Source organism: Haemaphysalis longicornis, unplaced genomic scaffold (genome assembly GCF_048455015.1).
Source record: "Haemaphysalis longicornis isolate Haplotype H1 unplaced genomic scaffold, Haemaphysalis longicornis Haplotype H1 scaffold_2, whole genome shotgun sequence".
Taxonomy (NCBI): domain Eukaryota; kingdom Metazoa; phylum Arthropoda; class Arachnida; order Ixodida; family Ixodidae; genus Haemaphysalis; species Haemaphysalis longicornis.
This window is the reverse complement of record NW_027526295.1, coordinates 38,816,403-38,832,652: the sequence shown is the minus strand read 5'-3', so window position 1 is coordinate 38,832,652 and position 16,250 is coordinate 38,816,403. Positions and strand designations below refer to the sequence as shown.

The following is a 16,250-nucleotide window of genomic DNA, read 5'->3' as shown; positions in this document are numbered from 1 at the left end:
CATGCGCATTCCAAGTTAGATCGGCGGACAGTGTGACACCTAGATATTTGAAACTCTGCACTATTTCTAGAGGGGCGTTAGTGATTTGGTATGGGAATAGAAATGGGTTTTTGCGGCGAGTGAATGAGACGACCTTACACTTGCTGGGGTTAAGTTTGAGAAGACAATTGTCACACCATTCTTGAATGTTGTTCAGATCGTGTTGTAGGGTTAGTTGATCGGAAGCATTAGTTATCGTATGGTAAATCACGCAATCGTCGGCGAACATTCGCATTTTGCAAGACACAGTTAGGGGTAGGTCGTTTATGTAGATGAGAAATAGCAGGGGGCCAAGGACGCACCCTTGCGGTACTCCTGACGTTACTTCGAGAGGTTCAGAGGATTCACTATTTATATGCACGAATTGAGAACGATTAGCTAAAAAAGATTAAATCCATCTTAACACGTTAGGGTCGAGATTTAGCCCGGATAACTTCTGTATTAGTTTGTTGTGTGGAACTGTATCAAATGCTTTTGCGTAGTCAAGGAAAATGGCGTCAGTCTGAAAGTTTGTGTCAAGATTTGTATGTATGTCGTGAAGAAAGAGTGCTAATTGTGTTTCACAGGAAAAGCCTTTGCGGAAGCCATGCTGACAGGGGTGAAAGAAACTATTGGAATCGAGGAAGTTGATAACATGAGAATATATGACGTGTTCCATGATTTTGCATGGGATGCTTGTTAGTGAAATGGGACGATAATTGAGTGGGGAGTTACTGTCACCTGCTTTGTAGACTGGAACGACCTTACCAAATTTCCAGTCATCCGGAAGGTTGCCTGTGGTGAGCGACTGTGAGAATATGAGGTACAAGTATGGTACAATTGTGTTGGTGATGTTCTTTAAAAGTTTTGAATTAATTTCGTCAATGCCACATGACGAGGAAAGTTTAATGTTTTTTATTAGAGAAGAAATGCCGTCTGCGGAAAATGCTAGCGCAGGCATGCTGGAAGCTATCAGAGTGGTTGTGGGAACGCAAGGCATACTAAGCTCTTTGGTGAACACCGACGAAAATGCAATGTTAAAAATATTAGCACACTCGGCATTTGTGGTAACTTCACCCGATTCGTTAGTGAGGGTGATAGTGCGGGATGGTTTTGGATTGACGATCTGCCTAAATTTTTTACGTTATCACTCAGCATTTTGGGTAGGTCTGTGTTAAAAAACGCGTGCTTGGCGTTGCGAATTGCTGTAAGATAGTCATTTTCGGCGGAGTAGTATTTATCCCATGCGCATGGCGTTCCTTTAGATTTTGCCTGGCGGAAAAGGCGTTTTTTCTTGTGGCTTAGTCGGTTTAACGTTTTAGTATACCAGGGCTTTTGCTGCGTGGCACGAAGTGTGGTCTTCGGAATAAACTTTTTTTTCAGTTCACTAAGCTTTTGTTTAAAAACTACCCAATTTTCATTAACGGATCGGTTACGGAAGTTGGCTTCAAAATCTGGGAGGAAGCTACTGAGTTGGTTATTAATTTCTTCATAGTTACCTTTATCATATAAACATATTGTTTTGTTTAGCATTTCGCGTCGTTCTGGGGAAAATAAGAAATCTGCATGAATAACTTTGTGGTCGCTAATTTCTTCGAGATAGGTAATCGACGATAAGCTAGAAGGATGGGTGGTTAGAATGAGATCAAGGATGTTTGCGGAATTGGCGGCAACACGTGTTGGCTCTGATACAAGTTGTGATAAGTTAAAGTTGAAACAGGCATCTATAAATTCTCTCGAGTCTTTCTGGTTTCCTTGTGTGGTTGTTCCGGTTTTCCAGTTAATATTAGGAAGGTTAAAGTCACCAAACAGCAAAATATGGGCATTCGGGTGGGCTGTGGTGAGCGCATTTAGCATGTCATTAGGTTTTTTTGCGAAGTCTGGATTTGCATTTGGTGGTCTGTAGCAGACACCAAGCAGTATCGTTTGGGGTGAAGCCCGGCAATGAAGCCATAGGATTTCTATGTCAGATGCTATGTTGATGGCGGAACATGATAATTCCGGGCCGACTGCGATTAGTACGCCTCCTCCGCGAGTGCATTCGCGATCTTTTCGGTATATGCGGAAGTTAGGTAGATCTGCAAGAATTTCAGTGTCCGTCACGTCATCGGTAAGCCACGTTTCTGTTAGTACAACAAGATTGGCATTGGATGACGTCACAAGGCTAGATATTTTTTCTCGTTTCGGTAAGAAGCTGCGTATGTTAGTAAAGACTACAGATAACGAAAGATTGTTTTGTGCTGGATTTGGGGGGCGGTTTGTTACTTTCTTCGTTCGAGGGGTTTGCTATGTGATTTCTTTAACAGTTTGTGAAGCATTGTCAAAAATGTAACGTTTTGAGCCCGTATGAAGGGTTTTATAACGTATCTGAAACTTTGTTGATTTTGTTTTCGCGAAATTAACTAAGGGTCTGCGGGCGGTTCGGACAGACTGGGAGAAGTCTTCGCCGATGCTGAAGTCTGTCTCTTTCAGCTTGGGTGCATTTGTAAGTACGGTCTCTTTGGTTTTATGAAAGGTGAACTTTGCTATTATAGGGCGGTTGCGATTAGCGGCATGGCGTCCGAGGCGATGTGCGCGATCTATTTATTTTGGGTCGATGGCTACTTGGAGGTGTTCAAGGCAGTGCCTGATAATTAGCCCTTCTGCTTCTGCATTTGTTTCAGCTGGGTTAGGATCTGGAAGGTTGTAGAATATTAAGTTATTACGCCGTGAGCGGTTTTCTGTCGTCTAATTTAGCCTCAAGCTCGGAGACCAAACGGTTCGTTTCGGTTGTGTCCGTACGGATCACTTCAAGATCTGCTTGTAGAGGCGACAGGTTCTGGTAGTGGTTTTCTACTTCAGTCATGCGTTTACTTAGGTCAGTTATGGTTTGGTTGGCTGTTGATAGCTGGTTTTTAGGTTCTTGCACCTCAGTGAGAAGTGTAGCTTGCCCAGCGGACATTTTTTGTAGTTCGGTGAGGATTTCTTGCATTTCTGGGCCAGGGTTTGTCTCGACATCACCGGACAATAATAACAGGTGCAATAATAACAGGTGCAATAATAACAGTTTTTGGTGACCGAGGTTGATGGTAGCCCAAATTATTTCAAGAGCGCAGTTAATTTGAACACATGATGAAGGGATTTCTTTTGATATGGCTAGCAGCACCCCCCCTCCCCTCCGTGCAGTTCTGTCACACCGATATAAAGCATACCGATGGGCGTCTTGAAAAATTTCGAAATCGTGCACGTGTGCGTGAAGCCAAGTTTCAGTTAGGACAATAATATGGGCGGTACATGTGTCTATTGCGGATGACAAAGAGCCATGTTTGTTAAGTACGCTTCTGACGTTGGTGAAAATGACTGATACGTCTTCTATTAATGATGGTCCTCTGGCCCTCACGTGTCCCTATGAAGTGTTTTGTGGCGGAACATCGGTATTGCTGGCCACTTCATGTGATCGTTCTACTTCTTCAACTCTGTCGGAGTGAGTGTTGTACATGTAGCATTTGTTATTAAAAAGCAGCTTATTGTACCGGAGTTGGAAGCGTGGCGAGTCTTGCTGGCTGTTTGCAAAATCGAAAAGTTTTTGCCGAAGCATGCGCGTCGCGGGAGAAAAGTCTTCGCTGATGACAACATCTTTAAGTTTGAATTCACTGCGCAAAGACAGAAGTTTATCTCTTATTTTCGAGTTCGTGAATTTGGCAATGATAGGACGACATTTGTTTTGAGTGAAGAATCCTAATCTGTGCGCGCGATGGATGGAATCTGGCGTGAAGGTATTAAGAACAGAAGTAACAAAAGTGGTTAGTTTTGTTTCTGTTTGTTCCCACGTCTCTTTCGAGTCCGGAATGCCTCGAATGATAAGATTGTCTCTGCGGGATCTGTCCTCAAGTTCATCCACGCGGGACTGTAACGTGCTGTTTTGTGTAGTTAATTCCTCGATAGCTTCCTGAGTTTTTGTTAATTCGTTGTCATGTCGGTCTAAGACCTTAGTTTTTTCTTCCAAATCATCTAGTCTTTTTAGGATTCCGGTGACTTTCGATTCTATATTTTTTTGGCCATTTTTTATGGCCTTAATGTCGGCAGCTAGGTCAGAGTGATTTTTTGATGCTTGAAGTGAACGAGCATGAACGTCTTTTAGTAGATGAAACAAAACGGTCATTTGTTCAGCAGGGTTCTCTGGCAATGAATCAAGTTATAGCAAGGCCTCAGAACGAGTTGTAGGCCCTGGATTCGACTCAATATCGCCAGCGCGTAACAAAAGAAGGGCAGTAGAAATACATTCACCAATACTTTCACACACTACCCGTGGGCACGGGAACAGCAAAAGGCACCGATCGCTAGAGCGCTTCGCATAGAGCGAAAACTTTGTACACACCTGCACAGGGAAAAGACGAAGATCAGGCGCCATGCCGTAATCGCTGCTCCCGTGCCCACTGAAGGTGTAGGCGGTCGGGCGGCTTGTTAAATCAGGGCTTGGGTAGGATGTCTCTCTCGATGGGTATGGTTGTTGACTGCAGCGCCCCGTAGGAACAGTCGCATTGGTGATAGGGGTGTTTTCCGGGTTGTTGCCGTTGAATCTTGCTATCGGAAACAGCACGGGGTGGCAAGGTGACGAGGGCGATAGCCACGTGGCGACGAGCGCAAGCATAGCCTGCACAGGGAAAAGACGAAGATCAGGCGCCATGCCGTAATCGCTGCTCCCGTGCCCAATGAAGGTGTAGGCGGTCGGGCGGCTTGTTAAATCAGGGCTTGGGTAGGATGTCTCTGTCGATGGGTATGGTTGTTGACTGCAGCGCCCCGTAGGAACAGTCGCATTGGTGATGGGGGTGTTTTCCGGGTTGTTGCCGTTGAATCTTGCTATCGGAAACAGCACGGGGTGGCAAGGTGACGAGGGCGATAGCCACGTGGCGACGAGCGCAAGCATAGCCTGCACAGGGAAAAGACGAAGATCAGGCGCCATGCCGTAATCGCTGCTCCCGTGCCCAATGAAGGTGTAGGCGGTCGGGCGGCTTGTTAAATCAGGGCTTGGGTAGGATGTCTCTGTCGATGGGTATGGTTGTTGACTGCAGCGCCCCGTAGGAACAGTCGCATTGGTGATGGGGGTGTTTTCCGGGTTGTTGCCGTTGAATCTTGCTATCGGAAACAGCACGGGGTGGCAAGGTGACGAGGGCGATAGCCACGTGGCGACGAGCGCAAGCATAGCCTGCACAGGGAAAAGACGAAGATCAGGCGCCATGCCGTAATCGCTGCTCCCGTGCCCAATGAAGGTGTAGGCGGTCGGGCGGCTTGTTAAATCAGGGCTTGGGTAGGATGTCTCTGTCGATGGGTATGGTTGTTGACTGCAGCGCCCCGTAGGAACAGTCGCATTGGTGATGGGGGTGTTTTCCGGGTTGTTGCCGTTGAATCTTGCTATCGGAAACAGCACGGGGTGGCAAGGTGACGAGGGCGATAGCCACGTGGCGACGAGCGCAAGCATGGCCTGCACAGGGAAAAGACGAAGATCAGGCGCCATGCCGTAATCGCTGCTCCCGTGCCCAATGAAGGTGTAGGCGGTCGGGCGGCTTGTTAAATCAGGGCTTGGGTAGGATGTCTCTGTCGATGGGTATGGTTGTTGACTGCAGCGCCCCGTAGGAACAGTCGCATTGGTGATGGGGGTGTTTTCCGGGTGTTGCCGTTGAATCTTGCTATCGGAAACAGCACGGGGTGGCAAGGTGACGAGGGCGATAGCCACGTGGCGACGAGCGCAAGCATAGCCTGCACAGGGAAAAGACGAAGATCAGGCGCCATGCCGTAATCGCTGCTCCCGTGCCTCTGGCCTCTGTGGGCCTCTGGCGCCTGGCTAGTCTTTTCTCCACCACGACCTCTTTTTGTTGCGTGGGGAACAACAGGCGTGGTGGAGGGACTTATCGGTGCCGTCAAGGATGCACGCCGCGAGGGGTTCGGCTGGACCTTCAAAGTGTAGGTGTAGGTAACTACCCAAATGGCGCCAGTAACTACTTCCAGCTTTCCCTTGGATTGGCGTGCGGTAACGTTTTTTTTAATTAAACGTGGCACACAGGCTGCGACGGACGAGCTTTTATCCTCTACGCCCGCCGTCGACAAGGAAAGCCACCTTGGGCTACGCGCGCCGCGTTGCGGCGAAAGACGCAGCCGCGCCCTCTTTTCAACTTATGCTCTGTTCATCGGAATAATACGGCCTGAGCAACGACGCGCCGCCGGCAGAAGATTGCGGAGTCCATGGTTGAGCTCTGACATTGAGTAGGAAATCTTTATTGGTAGTGTTGGGCACCATAGCGTCGATGTAACCATTACCATGGGCGCCTGTCCATCGTGTTTGCTTCTTTCCGCCCCCTTTCCTCCGTTTGGTTCTGTTACGGTTTTTATGTTTGGCTGATTGTTTATAGTATCAAACCATATATAAGCTCTACGGCCAATGCCAAAACTTTTAAGCTGGCGAATGGTGGTACACCTGCCGAAACTGAAATAAAAACGCTGCTTCCTATCTCTGTCAACAGTGTCGAATATCTTCTGTTCTTATATATATATATATTGTCAAGAAGACAGCCGACATGCCGGTAGCCGGTTGAGGCTGTTTAATTACAGGAGAGAAGCCGATGGATAACGCAGGTCTGAGCGTTGCGATCACCAAGCGCGTTTTCTGGCGCATGCACGTCCTGGGGTTCATCGTCTTCCCTGACACCTCTTTGGAGCATATCCCCGTGTGGGGATTCGGCATAACCCTACATGGGCTCTGCTGGTGAGGCACATACCCCGATGTCTGGATGACATGTTGCGTCTATTGCATTTGTGCATTACCCTCGTTACAATATATATATATATATATATATATATATATATATATATATATATATATTAATATTGTAACGAAGAAGAGAGGTCTGGGTCAAGGGATTAAAGCTCAGGCCGAAATTCAAGCTGAAGCAGGGCAATCCCCACGGACGATCCCCACGCATCAAGTGCGCAGCATACGCAGCGTGATCGAGTTCAGTTCTGGCTGCCCCTGCTTCTTCGGCTCCTCGAGCTCCTTCGGTCTCCGTCGCTTGAGCCCCTCGGTTCCTTGGCTGTCTAAATAAACCCCACTACATTTTCGGGGTGATGTAACGGGACGTGGCGGACAATCCCCGTGGCGCCATGGCCCACACTCAAGGATGGTGACGACGAAGAAGAGCTGTGTGCACCGCACTGCCAGGCCGGGCTTCGTTTTGGCATTATGTAAATAGTTCTTTAACCATTATGTAAATACATCGCTTCATCGCTACATGGTCCGTGTCATCTGCCGCCACGTAACATTTTGGTGGAGCGTGCGGGTTCGTCATCCCCATCCTGGTCCCAGCATCGCATCGCATCGGTATGGACGTTGCTGCCAGGGATATCGAAGCCGCACCGGGCAGCCCCAGCCCAGCAGAGACCACCACACGACGATGTCCCCCGCCTCGTGTCCCCAGCCCGAAAGACCCAAGTGACGACAAGCCGAGATGAGCCGTGCCCATACAAGCCGATGATGGATTCCCCCGCCCTTCCGTCCGACGTGGCCTTGGAACCTTTGGCGCTTCGTTGTGGTTGAAGCCATTGCTGTTGCTGGGCCAGGCATCAATCAACACCATCATCGTCATTCGTGGCGGCAAGAGATTCGTCTGCATTTCTCATCGCACACTCATCCGCATTCATTCGCCAACTGGCGGCGGCGTCGACCGGGACGGTCGTCTTCGACCGGCGGGGTGATGTAACGCGACGTGGCGGACAATCCCCGTGGCGCCATGGCCCACACTCAAGTATGGTGACGACGAAGAAGAGCTGTGTGCACCGCACTGCCAGGCCGGGCTTCGTTTTGGCATTATGTAAATAGTTCTTTAACCATTATGTAAATACATCGCTTCATCGCTACATGGTCCGTGTCATCTGCCGCCACGTAACAATATACATATATATAATATATATATATATGCACATCAGAAAAGAAAACTTTGAACAAGGTAACAGCACGATGGTTGCGGCGAATGTTTCAGCAAAGAGACTTGCTGACGAAAGCACGTCTCTTTGCTGAAACGTTGGCAACCTTCGTGCTTTTACCTTGTTCAAAGTTTTCTTTTCTTGTGTTCTCTACCAGCTTCAAAAGTTCAACTGCTCCCTTTACATATATACATATTATATATGTAGAAATAATACTTTGGAGAAGGTAGCGGCCTCAGACCTCTGCCAACGTTTCGACAAGGAGACTTGTCTTTTTTAAGGCCTTGAAAAACACAAGTCTCCTTGTCGAAACGTTTGCAGAGGTCTGAGGCCGCTGCCTTCTGCAAAGTATTATTTCTATCTCGTGACCATCTTCAAAGCCCTCTCGTTCCCTTATTATATATATATATATATATATATATATATATATATATAGAGAGAGAGAGAGAGAGAGAGAGAGAGAGAGAGAGAAAGAAAGAAAAACAGACGCCCAGAGTGGGGACCGCACCCACACCTTTCGATTAGAACTCGAATGCATTACCAATTCGGCTATCTGGGCGACTGTGTTCTCCTTCACTTTCTGGGGTATTTATAATTACTACAACGGTATTTGATGTTTTGAGGGTGTTAGCCAGCGCCACGCAGACTATACGGGGAGAAGGGGACCTTTTTTTCGAACCCCAGGGCGTGAATCGAACGTATACAGCCGGTCATGAGCGGTTAACTGGCGGGAAACCCTCTTATGCTACCTTGGCATCAAGGCTGCCAGATGCCAAGGTACCTCCTACGCTCGTGTTCTCACGGCGTAATCCTCGGCTGGGATTTATCACGTAACTGTGGCTGTCATCTATTGCTTCCGTGCAGAAGTAAACTGTTTTCACCTAATGATTGTGCAACGCAAACTAGAAGCGTGAAATTCGTTGCTGCCGAAGATGCTTTCATTCCGCCATTCTCTTCCCTTGTTGTACCTGTGTCGTCATTTGATGTTCCGGATGCCACCGTTCTCTTCACGCCATTCAGTCTGGTTTCGTCACGCACAAACCAAGTCCTGCCGTTCACCGTCCTGGACATAAAATGTGGTTCGAGCATGATGTCAATTTCTTACCCGTCTCCTTTTCCGTCTCGAGTGCTTCGCGCCGAATGTCTTGGGTGCACCGAAGTTGTTGCGCCACATCTCGTTGTCGACATTCCGAACGTGTCAGCCCCAGGCCATCTCGACGCGCTAAGCGCCGACACCACTTTCGATCCGGCAGTTTTTCTGCCTACATAGATGCTGGCCTCACCGCGGAGCAAACAGTCCAGCTCCTGGCTCTTCTACAACAATTCTGCACATCCTTCGACTCCCACCAAACATCCCTAGGGCGCACGTCAACTGTCTGTCATCAGCTTGACACCGGGAACCACGCACCACTCCGCCAGCGACCATACCATATGTCGCCCAAGGAACGCCGCGTTCTCGAGGAGCCTGTAGGTGATATGCTGTACCGGGACTTTATTCTGGCCGGTACTATGGGGTCGTAGCGCAGCGCCAGAGAGAAAGTACCAGCGTGGCAGGCTTACGGAATCGAACTGCCTGTGCCATGCTGGCGCACCAAGCATGCGCCGCTCGTTTCTTTCTTCTCGTCTTTCATAGCCGGCGCCAAGGCGCCAGCTAAGAGCGCCAACCAGAGGGCACTACAGTGCCCCCCGCCCAGACGGAATGTCGAACGTCACGCGACGGCGAGGCAGGTGGGCGTTGGTTTTGGTGGCGAGCGGTGGATTGTTTAGGCCTGCGATGTCTGCGCGGAGTTCGTTGGGTGGCGTCTCGTGGTAGGCCGGTTCGAGGCACTCCAACGAGACGACTTCTTCGTAGCCATTCAAGAGGATGGTGGCGGACTTCTGGATCTTGTTAAGGACACGGTACGGCCCATCGTAGAAGGGGTAAGAGGCACATTTACAGCGTCCCGCATGAGGAAATCTTGTGTCGAAGACGCCAGGTCGGGATGCACAAAGATGCGGTGGTCAGAAGACCGAGGTGGGACTGGTCGCAGGTGCTGCATTAAGTCCTGCAGGCATTGGAGGTACTCAAGCGGCTGGGGCGAGGAGGCCGTAGGGTCGAACAAATCACCAGGAAGCCGCGGGGGTGCGCCGTACACAAGTTCAGCTGTTGAACAGCCGAGGTCGTGACGAAGGACGGCACGCCGGCCAAGAAGCCCTACAGCAAGGTGATCGACCCACTGCTCTCTATCCAGGCGTGCAGTGAGAGCACTTTTTAGCTGGTGATGGAGCCGCTCAACGATGCCGATGGCACAGGGATGGTATGCCATGGTGCGGATGTGTTTATTGCCAAGCAAGCGGCTGAGAGAAGTGAACAGAGTAAATTCAAACTGCCTGCCTCGATCCGTGGTAACAATGCCGGGACAGCCGAAACGGCAAACCCATGTCGAAACGACGGCTTTTGCGACCGTTTCTGCCATGATATCCAGAATTGGTACGGCTTCAGGCCAACGGGTGAAGTGGTCAATCATTGCGACAATGTACCGGCAGTCACGGGAGGGAGGAAATGGTCCGAGCAAGTCAAGATGCACGTGGTCGAAGCGACAGCTAGGTGGCAAAAAAGGCTGCGTTGGGGTCTTCAGGTGGCGGGTCACCTTGGCTTTCTGACAAGCACGGCACGAACGGGCCCACTGGCGGACATCAGTGTTGATGCTCGGCCAGACGTACCGCTGTGTAATGAGGCGCTGCGTGGCTCGGATGCTGGGGTGGCAGATGTCGTGGTGCGAGTGAAACACAGCACGACGAAAGGCAGCCCGAACGAAGGGTCGAGGTGCCGCCGCTGACATGTCACACCACAGTCAGCCAGGCTTGAACGGATAAGGTATAAGGTGTAGACGAAGGGAACCCGGGTGGTCCCGCAGTGCCTGCAGCTCAGGGTCTTCAATCTGCGCCTGAGGTAGTCGTTCGCAGTCCACAGCAGATGCAACACTGCCGATGAAGGTAATGCGTGAAAGCGCGTCAGCAGCCTCGTTGTCGGTACCTTTGATGTGCCGAATGTCCGTCGTGAATTCCGTAATATAGGTGAGCTGACGGAGTTCCCGTGCGACGTACTTGGAGGAGTTTGTACGGAAAACGTACGCCAGAGGTAAGAACGTGAAAGCACTGGTCCTCCGAAAAGTGCCGGAAGTCCCGGATCGTGGCGTAAATGGTGAGCAGCTCACCACCAAAAACGCTGTAGCGCGTCTCGGCAGGTTGGAGCTTTCGAGAGAAGAAAGCCAGCGGGCGCTACTCGGAATGGATTCTCTGCTGGTGAACAGCGCCGATTGCAACGCTCGATGCATCCACCATGATGCGAGTGGGGACGTCGGTTCTCGGGTGGATGAGAAGCACCGAATCGGCTACGGCGTGTGTAGCAGCGTTGAAAGCGGCTTGAGTTTCGGGATACCAGGAAATCGCGGATGAGGAGCTCTTGTTTGTGAGAAGAAGCTCAGTCAGTGGTTGCATAAGCTTGGCGCAGTGGGGTTTAAAGCGTCGTAAGAAATTCACCAGGCCCAGAAACTCAGGAAGCTGGCGGAGGCTGGTAGGTTCGGGAATATCCTTCACGGCTTGGACGTGAAAGGGTAAAGGGCGAATTCGCTGCGCCGAGATGTGATGGCCTAAAAACTCGAGCGCGGACGTCCCCAAGACGCATTTCTGGGCGTTGAAAACCAGGCCAAATTGTTGAAGGCGTTCAAAAAGTTCTCGGAGGTGACGCTCGTGATCTTGTGGAGTGGGACTCGCGACGAAGATGCCGTCAATGTACGTGAATACAGCCGGAAGGCTACCCGCACCTCGGCAATGAACCTTTGAAATGTTTGAGCTGCGTTGCGTAACCCAAAGGGCATGCGCACCTACTCAAACAAGCCGAAGGTTGCAGTGATGGCCGTCTTCGGAATATCGGCAGACTCGACGGGGATTTGGTGATTTGCCTTGACAAGGTCAACTTTGCTAAAGATAGAGCGCCCTTCCAAGTGGCTTGTGAAATCCTGGATGTGGGGTAGGGGATAGCTGTCGTGGACACTCTGAGCGTTCACCGCCCGGAAATCGCCCCAGGGACGCCAGTCTCCACTTTTCTTTCGAACCATTTGCAGTGGAGACGCGTGGTTACTGGACGATGGACGGATAATTCCGAGTTCCAGCATGTGCTCGAATTCACGTTTAGGAGTCACCAGGCGCTCACTGAAAAGGCGGCGAGGTCGAGCTGCGACTGGTGGGCCACGCGTGACGACGTGGTGAGTAACGCTAGGCTTGGGCGGCTCCTTTAAGTTGCAGGGTGTCGTAACATCAGGGAACTCTTCGAGGATTCTTGCGTACGGTGCCGAGGGAAGCAGTGTGCAGATGCCAGTTGGAGCGACAGTAGACAATACGCCCAGGATGGAAAAGCACGTCTTGCTGTCAATCAGGCGATGGTGACGCATGCGGACGTCTAGGTCAAAATGGGTCAGGAAATCGGAGCCGAGGATGAGCTGATTGACGCCGGCTACTACGAAGACCCACCGGAAGGCACGCCGCAAACCAAGGTCGAGGGTGAGGGACCGCAGACCATACGTGGAGATAGAGGTAGAATTGGCTGCACGAAGCGTAGGCCCAGGTGACTTAGAAGTACGGTCATCATTGGTGGCTGGTAATACACTGACCTCCGCACCCGTGTCTACAAGGAAGCGCAAACCAGAAATGCGATCCGTGACCAGGAAAAGGCGGCCGGGTTGTAAGGCGAGGTCACATGCCGCCATCATTGATCTCGCGTCGCGTTTCCCGACTAGCTGCATAGGGAAGTGCAGTGACGGGCGCAGTGCTGGAAAGTGCGATGGTACCAGCAGATAGACGAGCTTCAAGGGCTGCGCGAGCAAGAACCTCCCGGGGAAGACGAACGACGGCTAGGACTTGGGAGGAGCCGCATCGGAAGCGCTTCAATGGAAGCGGCAAGTTGATCGATCCGAGCCTCTAAGCGGGACACGGCCGATGACTCTGCTGTCGAAGCGAGGGTAGCGACTGAGGGAGAAGTCGCGTCGTGAACTCTATCGGGAAGTTTGGCGGCGCGGTCGAGGGTCAAATCCCCTGCAACCGCTAAAACGATGCGAGTGGACTGTGGCAAGCGCTGAGGAAAGAGCTCCTTTAAAAGTGCTTCGTTCGAGTCCAGGTTGCTCGCGCCCACGAGCTCTCGCATGGTGTTGAGCAGCTCGGAAGGGCGGCGATGTCCAAGCTCTTCATGGGTGAGCAGGTGCCGGAGGCGCGCACTCTCAGACGCCATGGTTCGATCCAAAATACCCTGCTTGAGCAGCTGGTACGGAGCATCGTTCAAAGGTGCACCGATGACGTCTGCCACGTCATGAGCCATCTCACGAGACAGGTTGCAAAGCAAGTGGCGAAACCGAGTAGTCTCCGAGGTGACTAGGTGCAGATCGAAGACGGCTTCGACCTGGGCGAACCAAACGTGTGGATTCTTGTGCATGAAGGTGGGCATTCGGAGCTCATGACTGCGACGTCCGGCGGCCGCGACGAAGCGTCAGGAAAAAGAGGGCCCGATGGCGCGAGGTTGCGGGGGTCGGTCATGTCTCAGTCCGGGGTCACCACTGTCGGGTACCGCGCGGTCGTAGTGCAGCGCACGAGAGAAAGTACCAGCGTGGCAGGCTTACGGAATCGAACTGTCCGTGCCGTGCTGGCGCACCAAGGACGCGCCGCTTGTTTCTCTATTCTCGTCTTTCATAGCCGGCGCCAATGCGCCGGATAAGAGTGTTAACCAGAGGGTGCTACAATTCGACCCTTCACTAGTAGCTGGGCTTCTCCAGTTGTGCTTGTCACCAAGAAGGATGGGTCTACTACATTTTGCGTGGACTATAGACGTTTAGACAAATTTGCACAAAAGGACGTCTACCCGCTACCTCAAGGTGCCAAGGTGCCAAGTTCTTTTCTTCATTACGTCTGCGCTCGGGTTACTGGCAAGTACACATTTTGAGGCTGACCGACCAAAAACATCGTTCGTGACACCGAGTGGACTCTACGAATTTAACGTGACACCCTTCGGTTTATGTAATGCACCGGCAACATTTGAACGAATGATGGACACTGTGTTACATGGGATGAAATGGCATATCTGTTTATGCTACTTAGACAACATCGTCGTGTTTTTGCCGGACTTTAGTACCCACCTTCAGCGACTTCACCAAGTCCTTAAGTGCCTTACTTCGGCTGGGTTGCAAATGAACCTAAAGAAATTCCGGTTTTATCTGCAAGCCGACTTACTATATTACGTCACGTCGTATCTAAAGACGGCGTCCTGCCAGACCCAGCCAAGCTGCGTGTGGTGAGCGAATTTCCTAAGCCGAGCACCATGAAGGAGCTTCCAAGTTTTATTGGGCTTTGCTCATACTTTCGGCGATTTGTCATAAAATTCGCATCTATCATTGCACCGTTGACGCAGCTGATTGGTCAGGGCAAGAGTTTTCGATTGGTCGACTGCTTCTGAAAGAGCGTTGGAGACCTTACGCCGGCTTCTGACGTCACCGCCGATATTGCACCATTTTGAACCTAGCGCACCCACTGAACATCACACGGACGCCAGTGGTACCGGTCTGGGCGCGGTCCTTGCTCAATGCAAGACTGGTTTTGACGAATATGTTGTGGCGTACGGCAGTCGCACTGAGACAATACCGGAGCACAACTACTCTGCAGCGGGAAAAGAGTGCCTGGCCTTTGTTTGGGCGATTGGCAAATTTCGACCGTACCTCTATCGCCGCCCATTAGAGGGAGTCACAAAACACCCTGGTCTTTGTTGGTTGTCATCATTGAAAGTTCCGTCCGGGCGTCTGGCCGACTGGTGAATTCGCCTCCGGAAGTGCGACGTTCGTGTTGTTTACCGGTCAGGACGAGACAAAAACACACAAACGCAGACGCCCTTTCTCGTTCGCCATTACCAGCGGAAACTACAACGTCAGCTCTGATGGCAAATTGCGACGTGTCATCTCTACAAATTGACGACATGGCAAAGGAGCAGCGGAAGGACCCTTTTGTTGCCTCAGTACTGGCATTCCTTAGAAACCCTACGACGTATTTCGCATCTCGGACGCTACAGCGCCAAACAGCGCAATTCGCCATCAGAGACGAGATGATATACCGGCGTAATTATTCTGCAGAAGGCCGCAAATGGTTGCTAGTGATATCACGTCACCTACGCTTGCAGGTATGCGGAGCGTTTCATTCTGACGCCCAGTGTGGCCATGCTGGAACACTCAAAACATCAACGTCTACGAATACGATTCTACTGGCGGGAGATGCGCATGTTCGTCGCAAAGTACATACGGTCGTGCACTGCCTGCCAGCGTCGTAAGACCCCTTCAAGGCATCCTGCTGGAGAGTTGCCGCCGCTACCATGCCCAGAACGGCATATGGATCGGGTTGGAATTGACCTCTACGGGCCTCTTCCAAGCACTCCTTCAGGCAACCGTTGGATTTTCGTCGCGGTTGATAATATACCTCGGTACGCTGAGACAGCCGCCTTGGTCACCGCAACGGCTCACGACTTTGCTCATTTTCTTTTCCGGTATTTCGTCCTGCGCCACGGCACTTCTAGAAAGCTGCTTAGTGACAGAGGGCGCGTGTTCCTCTCTGATGTTGTGGAGGCGCTCCTCATGGAATATCAGGTGGTCCACAGAACTACCACTTCGTACTACCCACAGACCAATGGGCTAACAGAAAGGTTCAACCGCACCCTTCCCCATATGCCCTCCATGTATATATCGTCGGACCACTCAAACTGCGACATGGTGTTACCTTTCGTTACGTACGCCTATAACATCGCCAAGCAAGCGGCCTCAAGCTTTTCACCGCTTTTTCTTCTATATGGGCGTAAGCCATCTTGCCCCATTGAAACCATTCTACCCTATCGGCCCGATGCCTCTGAATGTACCCCAGTTTTCGAGATAGGGAGATATGCCGAGCAGTGTCGTCAGCTGACTCCCGCCTTGACATCCGAAGACCAAAGACGTCAGAATTCACGCCATGACAGCTCCACTGCGGCACCCGCGTTTGAACCTGGATCCTTCGCATGGCTTCGGGTTCAATGCCCCACTCCTGGTCTTTCGGCGAAATTGTTTGTGAAATACCGCGACCCACATGGAATTATCGAACAAATATCCCCCGTGAGCTACCTCGTCGAGCCGGTGACACCCACCTGAGACCTTCGTCGACGAGGTCGCGAAATTGTGCACATCAACCGTTGAAGATGTATTACTATCCCCTTGTCGTTTCAACCCCTCAAGTCACCG

At 51.1% G+C, this 16,250-nt stretch overlaps 1 pseudogene; it reads right to left on the bottom strand.

Annotated features, from left to right (window-relative positions):
- The window catches only part of LOC144167912 (uncharacterized), a 28,381-nt pseudogene extending 15,057 nt beyond the window's left edge, over positions 1 to 13,324 (bottom strand).
- Positions 13,325 to 16,250: the final 2,926 nt, after the last annotated feature.